At 36.2% G+C, this 13,901-nt stretch overlaps 1 pseudogene; it reads left to right on the forward strand.

Moving 5' to 3' along the window:
* Nucleotides 1-7,062: 7,062 nt before the first annotated feature.
* On the forward strand, nucleotides 7,063-9,298 carry LOC18436796 (subtilisin-like protease SBT3 pseudogene; annotated as a pseudogene).
* Nucleotides 9,299-13,901: the final 4,603 nt, after the last annotated feature.

A 13,901-nucleotide genomic window follows, 5' to 3' on the forward strand; every position in this document is an offset into this window, starting at 1 on the left:
TCAAAATTTCAGCAGGGACTTTGACCCCAGCTTGATTTTTGGGTGTAAACTCATCGATAGGGGATTCGGTAAAGAATGGTAGTTGGGTGCATCGATCTCGTCGGGTACTGTGAGACCGCGTAGGGACTCGAATTTGGGTCCGGCTCGAGATCACTCTTTCAGGAACCGCGGTGTGCGGGATGCTTATGGTGATTGTTCCAGGGCACTTTGGTTCCCCATATTTGCTTCAATCGGGATCAGAGTATTTACAGTTGCACCTCTTTGTCACTCGTGTCACACATGCATAGTGTGAGATGTACGGTAAAGAAGTAGACACCTGAGGTAAAACGTCAAAGCAACATGGAGTTGAACAGAGGGGCACGCGCATGGTGCGAAACAGAGTTGCTACTTGAAAGCCTAATAGCAGTCAGCCTATGGCGCCTATGGTCTCTAGGACCTAGAGGTGAGCTTAGCCCATCGATCGGGGCGATTACTACGAACTCCATTTGTTGGCTAAGTTCATGTTGTCAGATTTTTTTAGGGTGACTGCATTCTTTTGATACATAAAACAAAGTTGAAAATTGTTTAGATCATAAGGTGGAGAAATCTTGATTGAGTGAAATCTGATCATAGGGCACCCCTAGTTGTTTCCTAGAGCTTAGAGTTACGATTGATAGGTCTTTGTGGAATGGATTATGGGCTTGATGATGTTTAGAGGTTGGATGGACGGCATTTTACATCGCGGCATCCCCTTTTTGAACTTAAGTAGTCTTTGGCGCATTCTGATCATGATCACCGAGCGTGGGGTTGAATCCTTTGATCTCAAAAATATGTTTGAGAATATTTTGAAATAGGGAGAGGTTTTAGAAATGGGATGCTGATGCCGGGTTATGATTTGAACCATAGAATTAAAGGATTTTTGAAATTACGAACATAGAATTTCAAAAGTGTCCAGATTAGGGCTACCCTTATATCTGGAGATTGGAAACCAAGAAGTCAAAATTAAGAAACTCAAGAAGGATTTTCTTTCTCTCTTTTTTTTTTTTTTTAAGAGAATGATTTGGGAAATGACATTGATTTTATCACTATGGGCAAGAAAGAATTTTTTTTTAAAATGAAAATGAAGACATTTTGATGATAAGGATGGTCCTCCAGTTTAGGGTTATACGACCACGAAGCACTAAAAAAAAAAGAAAAAGAAAATAGGTGTAAAAAATAGAGTACTCATTGTTTAAGCTCTTGTGACGAAGGAGGACAGAAAGAAAAGGGCTAGCATTTTTATTTATTTATTTATTTTCTGGGTGATCACATTTCAGGCTTATGTGACTTAGGAGCACTGAAAGAGATTTTGACAAGAATGAAGAGAAATGATATAGATTATTTAGCCACTGTGGGACAATTAAAGATTGAAGACATGAAAAAAATTAAGAAATTTTGAAAATGAGATGGTTGAGGCTCATGCAACCACGGAGCTTGTTAAAATTGTTAAAGTGTATTTTTTAGAAATTATATTAGTCTTTATTTTATTTATCATGAGTGACGCAGTAAGATTGCACTTGTAAGTTTATGTCGTAGGAAGTTGTAAAATTACAAGGTGGTTAGTAGTTATTGTTGCAAGTGGATAGTTATTATAGGAAATATAGTTGTAAAAAACCTCTATTTAAAGAGAGGTGTGTGGTGAGAAACTTGGGTCACATGTTTTGAGGTTAATATTAGGTGTCCAGATTGTAACTCCATTGTATACCCTGGGTCACATATATTAAGTTTAATCTTGGGTGTCAAGATTGTAATGTTCTTTGTATACCCTCTGTTTTTCTTGAATAAATGTTTTTCTTCCACCTCGTCTTGGTTCTTCTTCTTCTTTCTAGTTGGTTGAAAGTCTTAGGCTAGTGTGCCATTGTTACACTATTTGAGAAGCAGATTATTCTGGTGTTGTGGCATCCGTCTTTTTCTACATGGTATCAAAGCCACAAGGGTTGTGGTGATATTGCCTTGACTCCCATGGTAAAGAAGATAAAATGTCATTTTGAATATGGATTCTGGTGGAAGGTTAGACGGTTTTATTGTTGAGTTGGGAACTCAACTCAAGGCGGTCGTTCTATTTCCCAATTCTTCTTAAAGATCAATAATATTTGTTTGGAGATCTCTCATTGATCCGGAAGAACCTATTTCGGCAGCATGAATGAAGCAATGCATCATTTGTAGGTTAAAGAGGGAGTATATTCTCAAAGTTACATCTATTCAAGGGTGGGTTATGCAGCCTTCCTTGATGGAATTTGAGAGTCTCTTTGGTGGCCTGCTTAGTGGCTGAATGTTCTTTTAGAAAATGATGGAGATGATTGCATATGCATAATCTCCTTTCTAGAAAATCACTTTAAGATGAAGTGTTAAAATTGTTAAAGTGTATTTTCTAAAATTATATTAGTCTTTATTTTATTTTATCATGAGTGATGTAGTAAGGTTGCACTTGTAAGTTTGTATAGTAGGAAGTTGTAAAACTACTAGGTAGTTAGTAGTTATTGTTGCAAGTAGGTAGTTATTGTAGGAAATATGGTTGCAAAAATCTTTTATTTAAAAAGAGGTGTATGGTGAGAAAATTGGGTACAAGTATTAAGGTTAATCTTAGGTGTCAACATTATAATTCCTTTGTGTACTCCCTGGGTCACATAGATTAAGGTTAATATTGGGTGTCAAGATTGTAATGCCTTTGTGTACCTGATATTTTTATTTAATAAATGTTTTTCTTCCACCTCATCTTGGTTCTTTTTCTTCTTTCTATTTAGTTGTGAGTCTTGGGCTAGTGTGACATTGTTACACTATTTGAGAAGCGGATTGCTCCGGTTTTGTGGTATCCGTCGTTGTCTACAGAGCCCTGAGTGAACTTTGAGAAATAGAGAGAAATTTTAAAATAGAGTGGTTGTAGTTTATTGTTCATTTTCTCCCTCAAGTAAAACTGCACTAGAATTAATTTAAGGCACCCAAATTTTCGGGATATGACCTCTTCAATTCTTAGATTAACCTCAACAAAAGAACTTTTCTAACTGCGCCCTCTACATAATTGAAAAAATAATGTCACAAGATTGAACATAGATTGTCCCATTTTTAGAGGGAGAGATCTAATTGATAGAAACCTCAAATTTCAAATTTTATCTTTTGAAAATAATCATCTAGTGATAATTACGTTTTTCCAAAAATTTTAAATTGAAAAAATCCTCCCATATAGGTCGTTTTACAAAAGGAGTAAGCTTCTACTGTACTTCGTAGGAATACATCCCCTTTTTTAATTTAGCCACAATGTATTTAAGGAGTGTGTGGGGTTTGTCACTTGTTTGATGTTGCAATTGCCAAATATGTGGGCAATTCCATTAAATAAAAAAGAGCTCTTGTAGACACCCCATTTTGAAACTGGTAAATTCCATGGTTGTCCTAAATCCATAGGACCACACTATTTCAGTAGACCCCTAAACCATAGACCACTATAATCCATGGTCCGCATCCTATGATCCAGTATCCTCGTAAATCTTATAGTTTTAGTAGTTATCTACTATACACCCTTGTTTTTACTAGTTACCCAATCTACACCTAGACAATATTATAGTTTTTAGTAGTTTTTCATTCTACACCTAGCAAATCTTATAGTTTTTAGCAATTTTCCATTCTACACTTAGCAAATCTTGTAGCTTTTAACAATTTTCCATTCTACACCAAATAAATCTTGTAGTTTTTAGTAGTTTTCCATTCTACACCAAACAAATGTTGTAGTTTTTAGTTGTTTTCCATTCTATACCTAGCAAATCTTGTAGTTTTTAGTAGTTTTTCATTCTACATCTAACAAATCATGTATTTTTTAATAGTTATCTATTCTACACCCATGTTTTTAGTAGTTATCTATTCTACACCCTTTTTGAGTCTGTAAAAAACACTAACTTACCTCTTTTAGGGGTGGGACGTGGTAGGCCTGGAGATCTGAGAGGGATAAAGAGAACCCAGAGAGAAAACCTAGATCTACACCCCTGTTTTTAGTAGTTACCCAATCTACACCTAGCAAATCTTGTAGTTTTTACTAGTTTTTCATTCTACACGTAGCAAATCTTGTAGTTTTTAGCAGTTTTCCATTCTACACCTAGCAAATCATGTAGTTTTTTGTAGTTTTCTATTCTACACCAAGCAAATCTTGTAGTTTTTAGCAGTTTTCTATTCTATACCTAGCAAATCTTGTTGTTTTTAGCAGATTTCTATTTACATCTAGCAAATCTTGTAGTCTTTAGCAGATTTCCATTCTACACCTAGCAAATCTTGTAGTTTTCCATTATTCACTTACTAAATCTTATAGTTTTTAATAGTTATCTATTCGACACCCATGTTTTTAATTGTAATCAATTCTACGCCCCTTTTGAATATATAAAAAACACTAACGTGCCTCTCTTAGGGGTGGGATGCGGTAGGCCAAGAAATTCGAGTGAGATAAAGAGAGCCCAATCAACACTTAGCAAATCTTGTAGAGTTTAGTAGTTTTTCATTCTACGCGTAGCATATCTTGTAGTTTTTAGCAGTTTTCCATTATACACCTAACAAATCTTGTAGTTTTCAGCAGTTTTCTATTCTTCACCTAGCAAATCGTGTAATTTTTAGTAGTTTTTCATTCTACACCTAGCAAATCTTGTAGTTTTTAGCAGTTTATCATTGTACACCTAGCAAATCTTGTAGTTTTTAATAATTATCTATTCTACACCTATATTTTTATTAGTTATCCATTTTACACCCCTTTTGAGTCTACAAAAAACACTAACGTGTATCTTTTAGGGGTGGGACGTTGTAGGCTAGGAAATATGAGACAGATAAAAAGAACCCAAAGAGAAAACCTAGATCTAGAGAAGCAACCTTAAGCCGTGGCCCCCCTGAAACCAACTTTAGTCTAGATCTGCAAAAGTCTAGTTCAACCAAGCCAAAGTTTGGCCAAGTTTGAAGAGAGAACAACATAGGACATACGTATACTGTCGTGGTTCTGATACGAGCGAGGCTTCGAAGTCTCGAGTGCCTCGAGCCAACTGGCCCGACTAGGTATTTTCCTCATCATCTCTTTTTTCCTTATTTTTCATTTATTTTGTTAGATTTATGATTTAATTTTTTTTAATTTCAATCTTTCGTACTTGTTGGATCGATGCTGGCTCTCTCACTGATCTAAGAGCAGATCTATATGTTTTTTGATAGATCTGGCCTCGTATCAAAATTTGATTTTTCCCACTTTATCTCACATTTAAAATCAATTAGTGGTACAGATATGAGGAGGGATCTTCATCTAAAGATCTCTCCGATTTGCATTGTAAACAACGCCACAAGTGGAGAGGTGCTTATCGTAATATTTGGTAAAAACCCACCTTTATTTGCAGGACCCTCAACCTCCCACCGTATTCGCCCCTCTATCTACCTGCTGAAAAGTTACTGTCATTTGATTGGAAATGTCCATGATGTCCATCAATTTGCTTCTTAAAATTTTGAATTAAAAAAAAAAATTCAACCATGACGGGTAGGAACCCAAAAAAGGAAAAAGAAATTTTCTTTTGCTTAATTAATACATTGTCGATTTTAAAGATTTTTGAGGCCATCATTTTCTAACATGCATCTCCAAGATGTTCAGGCGTCTAGGGATGCTATAAGTGCCCTCACGTACGCACTACTTTTCCTTTTAAAAATAATCAATTTATGGCAAAAAAAAGTAGAAGCATTTTAGAAAATCGAAAAAATGAGGAGAATATAAAATAATGCATATGATGACAAATCCCCATTTTCTTTTCTTTTTTTTTCTTTTTTGCTCTTTTTATTTTATTTAAATATGAGGCTCAGCGAGGGACCAAGTCGGGGACAAATTTTATGGGTTGTTTATATCCGAGGGTATCCAAAATCATGTTTTGTATACCGAAGGTATTTTGCACAAAAAAAACATGTTCGACAACCTTTTTAGACACATAATCATGTTTTATGTAAGCAAGAAAGCGGGCCAAAACATGGGTATAAAAAATCAAGAAAAAAGTTGACATATCCAAACATGTCTGTGTACACATGAGAGAGATTGTAATATAATACAACTGAAGATAATATTATTTTGACACCCTGAAGGCTATCCCCTTTATTAAATACAATTAGTTCCGCCGAAACCCTCACAAAATAGAGAGAGAAATTACTTCAAAATTTAAGTACTAGAGAGAGAAAATATCTTAAAATTTTAGAGTGAGAAACTATATCAAATTTTAAAAAGAGAACAATTGAAAAATTTTAAAGAGAGAAACTATATTAAAATTTTAAGAGAGAAACAACTAACAAATTTTAGAGAGAAAGTATCTCAAAATATTTAGAGAGAGAAACTATATCAAATTTCAAGTTTTAAAAGGAGAAAATATCGTAAAATTTTAGAAAGAGAAATTATATTAAATTTTTTTAAGAGAAATTACCAAAAACGTTTTGACGAGAAACTTTCTCAAAATATTTAGAGAGTGATTGTATCAAATTTTAAGTTTTACATGAAGAAAATATCATAAAATTTTAGATAGAGAAACTATATCAATTTTTAGAGAGAGAAACTATTTCAAAAAATTTAGAGAAAGAACCTATATCAAATTTTAATTCTTTGATAGATAAATTATCTCAATTTTTTTTTAAAGAGAAATTATCTCAAATTTCAAGTTTGATGTGTTTTCTCTTAATGTGCCGGTTTCCAATTAGAGGTACGCCTTCGAACTTGCAACATATGCATACGACACCCTTTTAACATAAATTTTCCACAATGCCAAAAGTTGCGGATTACAGGGAAATTTCAGCACATCCCTTTAGGCGTATCCTACATTGCAACTTCCAATTCATTATTTGTCATTAATAATACCTGTGTATTAACAAAACAAAAAAAGTTTAAAATCTAATAACAAAGTGAGCCTTCTCATCGCAAGCCAGCATTTCAGCTCTTGCATATAACTTCTCTTCATACAAATTTTTACTTTATAAACCCCTCTTCGACCGCACAAGGTTTCCCAACTTCCAACAATGAGCTCCAATCTCCTCTTTTTCCTCGTAATCACGGGGTTCGTCGCCATGTCCTCAGTTGCTGATGACGTGTACAAGCCATATATCGTCCACATGGACACATCAGCAATGCCGGCTTCCTTTTCCACTCATGACCGCTGGTATGAATCCTTACTGTCATCCATCGGATCACCACATGGCAAGCCCCCGAGGCTCCTCTATGTCTATCACCACGTCATCAAGGGCTTTAGTGCCGTGCTATCTGGATCCCACCTCCAGCAGCTTCGGACGATGCCAGCTCATCTCGCAACGGACCCGGATTCATATGGCACGCTCCATACGACCCGCACTTCCAGTTTCCTGGGACTGAATAAACAGATCGGTCTCTGGCCCGTTGGAAATTTTGGCAATGGCACGATAATCGGGATCATTGATAGTGGAATTTGGCCAGAGAGCAAGAGCTTTGATGATAAGGGGATGCCTCCAATTCCTAAAAGGTGGCGGGGTGCGTGTGAAATTGGAGAAGAATTCGGTACTTTAAATTGTAATAGGGAGCTCATAGGTGCCCGCTCATTTAGCAAGGGCCTAAAGGAGCGTGGCAAAAACATCTCAGAGATCAACGACTATGATTCCCCGAGAGGTTCCCACAGCCATGGGACCCACACGGCTTCTACTGCTGCGGGTTCCCCTGTTCGTGGTGCCGATTACTTTGGTTATGCCTGCGGTCGGCATAGCTCCTAAGGCTCGACTGGCCATGTATAAAGTGTTGTGGCAATCGGATACAACTGAATCAGCAGCCACAGACGTGTTAGCAGGTATGGATCAGGCAATAGAAGATGGAGTGGATCTTATGTCTCTGTCTCTGGGTTTTCGGGAGACACCCTTCTTTGACAACGTGATTGCTCTCGGGGCCTTTGCTGCCACCGAGCAGGGCATCTTTGTCTCATGCTCCGCTGGGAATAACGGGGATGCCTACACCATCTCCAATGGTGCACCATGGATAACCACGGTGGGTGCAAGTACCTTTGACCGTGGCTATGCAGCTTTGGCCACTGTGAGAGGAGAGGGCAATGATACTATTGAAGTTTTAGGACTGTCGTTCTACGCTGAGAGCATCCTGATTTTTCATGATCCTTTTTACTACGGCAAAGGTAACACCAGTAAGGAGATTTGCTCCTCCAACTGGCTTGATGCATCTGAGGTTGCCGGCAAAATTCTGTTTTGTTCTTTTATCAGCGGAGAGTCTGATGCTTTCACACAGATGAACGAAGCGAATCGAACAGGCGCCAAGGCTGTGATCCTGGCTTCGGACATCGGTCATTTATTTGTGCCCGATAATTATTACTTTCCGACAGTCATGCTTGGGTTGAAAGATGGCGAGAAAGTGAAGGACTTCATGACCAAGACAGTGAACACTACGGTTGACATCAAGTTCAAAATCACAGTCTCTGATCAAAAGCCGGCACCACAGGTCGCGTACTTCTCATCACGAGGTCCCTACCGTATAACTCCTGGATTACTGAAACCCGATGTGGTAGCACCCGGGGTAAATGTCTTAGCTGCTTGGATGCCTAATAGAGTAGCTGCAGTAGCCCGGTCAGTTTACCTTGTCTCTGATTATAGTCTTGTATCGGGAACATCCATGTCATCCCCTCATGTTGTGGGAGTGGCTGCGTTGCTACGTGCGGTGCACCCGGACTGGAGTGTGGCTGCTATACGCTCTGCACTCATGACCACTGCATGCACCACAGACAATACTCATGGCCCCATCTTGGACATGTACAATGGGATTGCTAGGACCCCTCTGGACTATGGTTCGGGGCACATAGACCCCAATAGGGCCATGGATCCAGGGCTCATTTATGACATAGGTGTGCAGGATTACATTGATTTTGTGTGTTCGTTGAATTATACTCAAAAACAGGTTAGGATTATCACAAGAAGATCGAATTACACTTGTACCACATCTAACTTTGACATCAACTATCCATCGTTCATGGTCATCTTGTACAACAACGTCTCTTCGCAGACGTTCAAGAGGGTATTGACGAATGTGCAAGATTCGCCTGCAGTGTATCATGCCATGGTGGAGGCCCAAATTGGGATGAATGTAACTGTGGAGCCACAAGCTCTGTCGTTCGGTCCCAAAGGCAGCACACAGGCTTTCACTTTGAGGGTTGATGTTGATTTAGGGGGTATGAGACCAAATAGTGGTTACATAGGGAATTATGGACACCTAAGTTGGATTGATAAGGAACATAAGCATGTGGTGAGAAGTCCCATTGTGTCCGCATTTGCACTTTAACTATACTTGTTCTATTGCAAATCTAATAATAATTTGGAAGTGTAATCTGTTTTTATAAATGAAGGGAGATATAAATCCCAAGGAAAATATAGCAATGGGGCAGTGGAGAAATCATAGTTATGGCTAATTTAATTGTTCGAAAGCTTTGTTTCCATTTGATCATGGATTTTATATCTAAATGCTTTTAGTGTGTAACGGTTACTGTTCTAAAAGAATTGTTTGGTGCATGCAAGCCCTCATCTGCTACTATGTGGGATTGGAGATTTACACCATCCACTAAACAAAGTGTAGATCTACACCATAAATAATAGTCTTCTAAAGAAAAAATAAAACCAACGGTACAAATATTTTCTTCAAAAAATATCATTTCTAGTTTTTAAAATTTATTTGTTTTACATGTTAATAATCTGCATTTTAAAGAATAAATATTCCCTAAAAATTAGGATTAAATTCTATTTCAAAAATAAATTATTAAGGGGCCCGCATTTCTACATGTGAGTCCATGGACTCATGGAAACCATATCCTTATTTAAATAAGATACGTTTCTTAATTTTGGAGTGTAGGTGTATTTTTATAAATATAAATAAATAAAAATTAAATAATATTTTAAATAAAAACTAACCAACATACCACTAAATTTATTTTGGTCAATATTTTTTATTCAAAATATTTTTTTAGAAATTTTATTCATAAAACTGAGCCTAAACTAAAAATTTTAGATTAATATCATTTTTAAATAAAAATTTAAAATAAAAAATGAGATTCATTATTGGATGGCCATGGTTCAGTCTAAACCATTAAAAGGTGCCAGTGCATCTTTTAATCTTAAGCGTCCCTTGTGGACGCAATGCCAACCCTGTGGCGGCTCCGTGAGTAGCAGTGGTCCATCAAACATGGATAGCAAGAAGGTAAATAGATTATCCAGCAAAATATCGGGCTACATCCATAGGGGTTAAGTGTGTTAGATCACCTAAATCTTTAAAGAAAAAAGTTTATAAAAGGTTGAAAATGTAGAAATAAGGTGCATTGCGAAAATCCTTTGAAAAATGTTGTTTTGATGTCGGAAACACACCTAACGGATCATCTTGACATCGTGGTGTACGGATAGAGTAGAAAAAATAGTACATTTTGCAATATATTATCTCAATCACATTTTCTGGATTTTCATGCATCTATACTATTTTTAGAGTTTTAAATTTTACAATCAGATATGAAAATAGATTATTGCTCCATCTTAAGAATTTCCGGCACTAAAATTATATTTTAGGAAAAAGTTTTGAAGGTACGTCATACTTTGGTTGTATAAAATTACAGCCTTAGCAAACCATACCCTTTTTTATAACCTCCTGTAATTTAGGGTGTGGTTTGTATAAGGTTGCAACTTTAAACCATTCAATAAAGGCACATCACCAAATTTTATCATAACATATAATTTTAGTGTAAATTTTTTTTAAGATTAACTGAAAATTTCTTTTAATATCTAATTATAGAATTTTAAACTTCAAAAATGGTTCATCTGGTAATTCCTTGTTACTTGAGGATGTCCATCATGTTCTCAACCTTCCTCTTAATTTGATATCAGTTGGACAATTAGTTGGCAATAATTATCTTTTCTCATTTTCTATTAAAGGTTGTGTGGCGTAGGATCAGGTAACCGAAAAGGTGATTGAGAAAGGTACTACGAAAGGCACTCTTCACAATTAACTTCAATGTGGCTCCTTCTCACTTTTACATGCCGTACATGTGTGCCACATTTCTATTGCTTCTTATGAAATAAGTCAATCAAATTCTCTCTGTATGTTTGACACTATAGGTTAGGTCATCCACATTCTCAATAAATGTTATCCCTTTTGAATTCTAGACTTTTATCTGCCGTCTTTCTCAGTAAAAAGGTTAATAAAGATATTTTGTGTGAGAGTTGTAAGTTGGCAAAACACTTGGCTCTACTTTTCCCCCATCATAATAATAAAAGTATCGATCTTTTTTCTTTATCTGGTGAGGCCCTACTTATGTTCCTTTGATTTGTGGTTTTGCCTATTATGTGACATTTATTGATGAGTTTTCAAAGTACATATGATTTTATTTTTTCAAACACAAATCAGCTGCTGGATCCGTGACCGCTTGAGCAATAGCCGCTTCGATGAAGGGCTCCTCATGTCATTGTATCTTTTGATTATAGTATGGGCATCGTCAGACTTTCCCACTGTTGGTCATTGCCCCCCGTAACGCAAAACAAGGCTTGATATGTGTTCTCCAAAGCAAAGATCTCCCTATAATTGGAACTTGATCCGGGGTTACATCCTTTCTAGCTCTCCCTCCCAGAAGAGGATGAATTAGATCAGACACTACCTAGAGAAAGGAAATGCTATTTGTTTGCCTCATAGATTCATAGTCGAGGATTGCAATCAAGACCTGCCATAGCTAGCCGACCGGGAGGGAGAGAAAACTTCAGTTCGTGAGAAAGGTCAGGCGAGAATGGGGAGGAACAGAGAGAGATACACATTGGAGACGGATCCGGGCTTCAACGTTGAACCACAAGCTCGTGTTTAGGCCATAGTGCTTACATAGCTACTGAATCGGATGTGATTGCCATTACGATTGATGTCCCTTCACCTCACCGCCACTGTGGATTACCCTTGATAAGCATAAGTACTAGTGTGTTTAGTGTCTTTAGAGACATCCATAGTATGATTAAAAATCAATTTGAGAAAAATATTAAAGTCTTTAGGTCAGATTCAAGAGAAATATTTATCTAATAAATTTCCGGCATATCTTCATATAAATGGCAATATTAATCAATGTTCAAGCTCTCATACCCCTGAACAAAATGGAGTCGTCGAAAGAAAATATTGGCATGTCCTTGAATTGCTAGCTCTCTTCTTATAAACATTCATTTTCCAAATATTGTGAGCGAAAACAATCTCCACTGTTGTGTATCTTATTAATCTTTGTAGACACCCCCTCGAAATTCTGGTTAAGGGAACTCCTATAAACCTCGATTCTAAGCCCAAAGGACCACACAAACCCTAGTAGACTATAGGAAACCTTGATCCAATATAATTAATCCAAAATTTCTCAAACCTTCCCAACTTGAAGAAGAACCCGAGAGCTTTCCAACGGTCCAAAAATCGTCTGAATCAGACCTATGAATAAAAAGATCTAACAAATATAAATTTAGTCCCTGTGTGACCCAAGTATCGGGCCACGGGCCAGGCCGTACACCCTTGAAGGCCCCAGACGCGGCCTGATGATGCATAAAGGCATTTAATTGTTCAATAAAGGTATTTTATGACACAATAACGGTACTTTTTTTAATTAGATAAAGCTAAAACTTTAGGATAAACCCAAAATATTATGAAAACATTCCAAAAAAAGAAAGAAAAACCACCAATTGAATCCTATAAATATCCCCTCCATAACCCAAAAGAAAGATGAAGAAAAGATAAAAAATTAAATCCCTTAGAAATTTTTAAAATTAGAAAAATAGCCCAAAAATAGAAAAACCCTAAGAAAATTCCTAAAATCCCTCAAAATCCCCAAAAATCATAGAAAATCCTAGAATTCATATTCAACCTTTGGAGATCCCAAAACCCTTAGATAACTAAGGGGAATTCTTCTCCAATCCCAAAACCCTTAGATAACTTAAGAACCCTAGATCTATGTCAAAAAAACTTAGATCTACCAATTCCAGTTAGCAAATGCATCCAAAAAAAGAGATGGTGGTGCAAATCGGAAGAATGACCCGATCCAAGCTGGAAACTCCAAGTTTCGGGTCCCTAAAACTAAGTATTTCTTACTTTATTTAATTTAGTTTGTTTTTCTTCATTTAATTATCTATTTTATTTTATTTTTTCTGGAATTAATTTATCATTAGATTTAATTACATTTAAAAGCATTTGCTTTAGGTCAAAATACGGATTTAGAGCTGGCGCTACAAGTGGACTCCAAAAAAGACTAGATCTATACAAATCTGGGATTTTTCTGACCCATAATTTAAGTGACCCCACTTTCTCTAGCTTTTTAAAAAATTAACTCAGTTTTGTTATGATTTGAGCAGATCTTATCCTAAAGATCGGCACAGATTGGAGCATAAACAGTTTGACACCCACCGTGGGGCACCTTGAGCTTTATATCCGTCTTTTAGACTTAAAAAAGGCTTATTTTTCTTTCTCATATTTATTTTTCTAGAAAAAATTAAAATAAAAAAAGAATAAAAAGAAAAAAATTAAGGTAGATTTGAAAATATTTCTTTTTTAGATTCTATCTTTTCTTTCTAGATTTTATTTCATTTTATTTTTTTCTCCCCATAAAAAATTTAGGATCTCTCTTTGATTATCTTTTAGACCAATTTTTATCTTCTTTTTTAGATCCTTTAGACCAATCTTTATCATCTTTTTTAGATCCTTTAGACCAATCTTTATCATCTTTTTTAGATCCTATAGACCAATCTTTATCATCTTTTTTAGATCCTATAGACCAATCTTTATCATCTTTTTTAGATCCTTTAGACCAATCTTTATCATCTTTTTGAGATCATCGTCTTTTGGATTCATCTTTTCGATCAATCTTCATTATCTATTTGAGATAATCTTCTTTTAGTAT

This window comes from Amborella trichopoda, chromosome 11 (assembly GCF_054954075.1).
Source record: "Amborella trichopoda isolate Santa Cruz 75 chromosome 11, AtrichopodaSantaCruz75HAP2 v2.0, whole genome shotgun sequence".
NCBI lineage: Eukaryota > Viridiplantae > Streptophyta > Magnoliopsida > Amborellales > Amborellaceae > Amborella > Amborella trichopoda.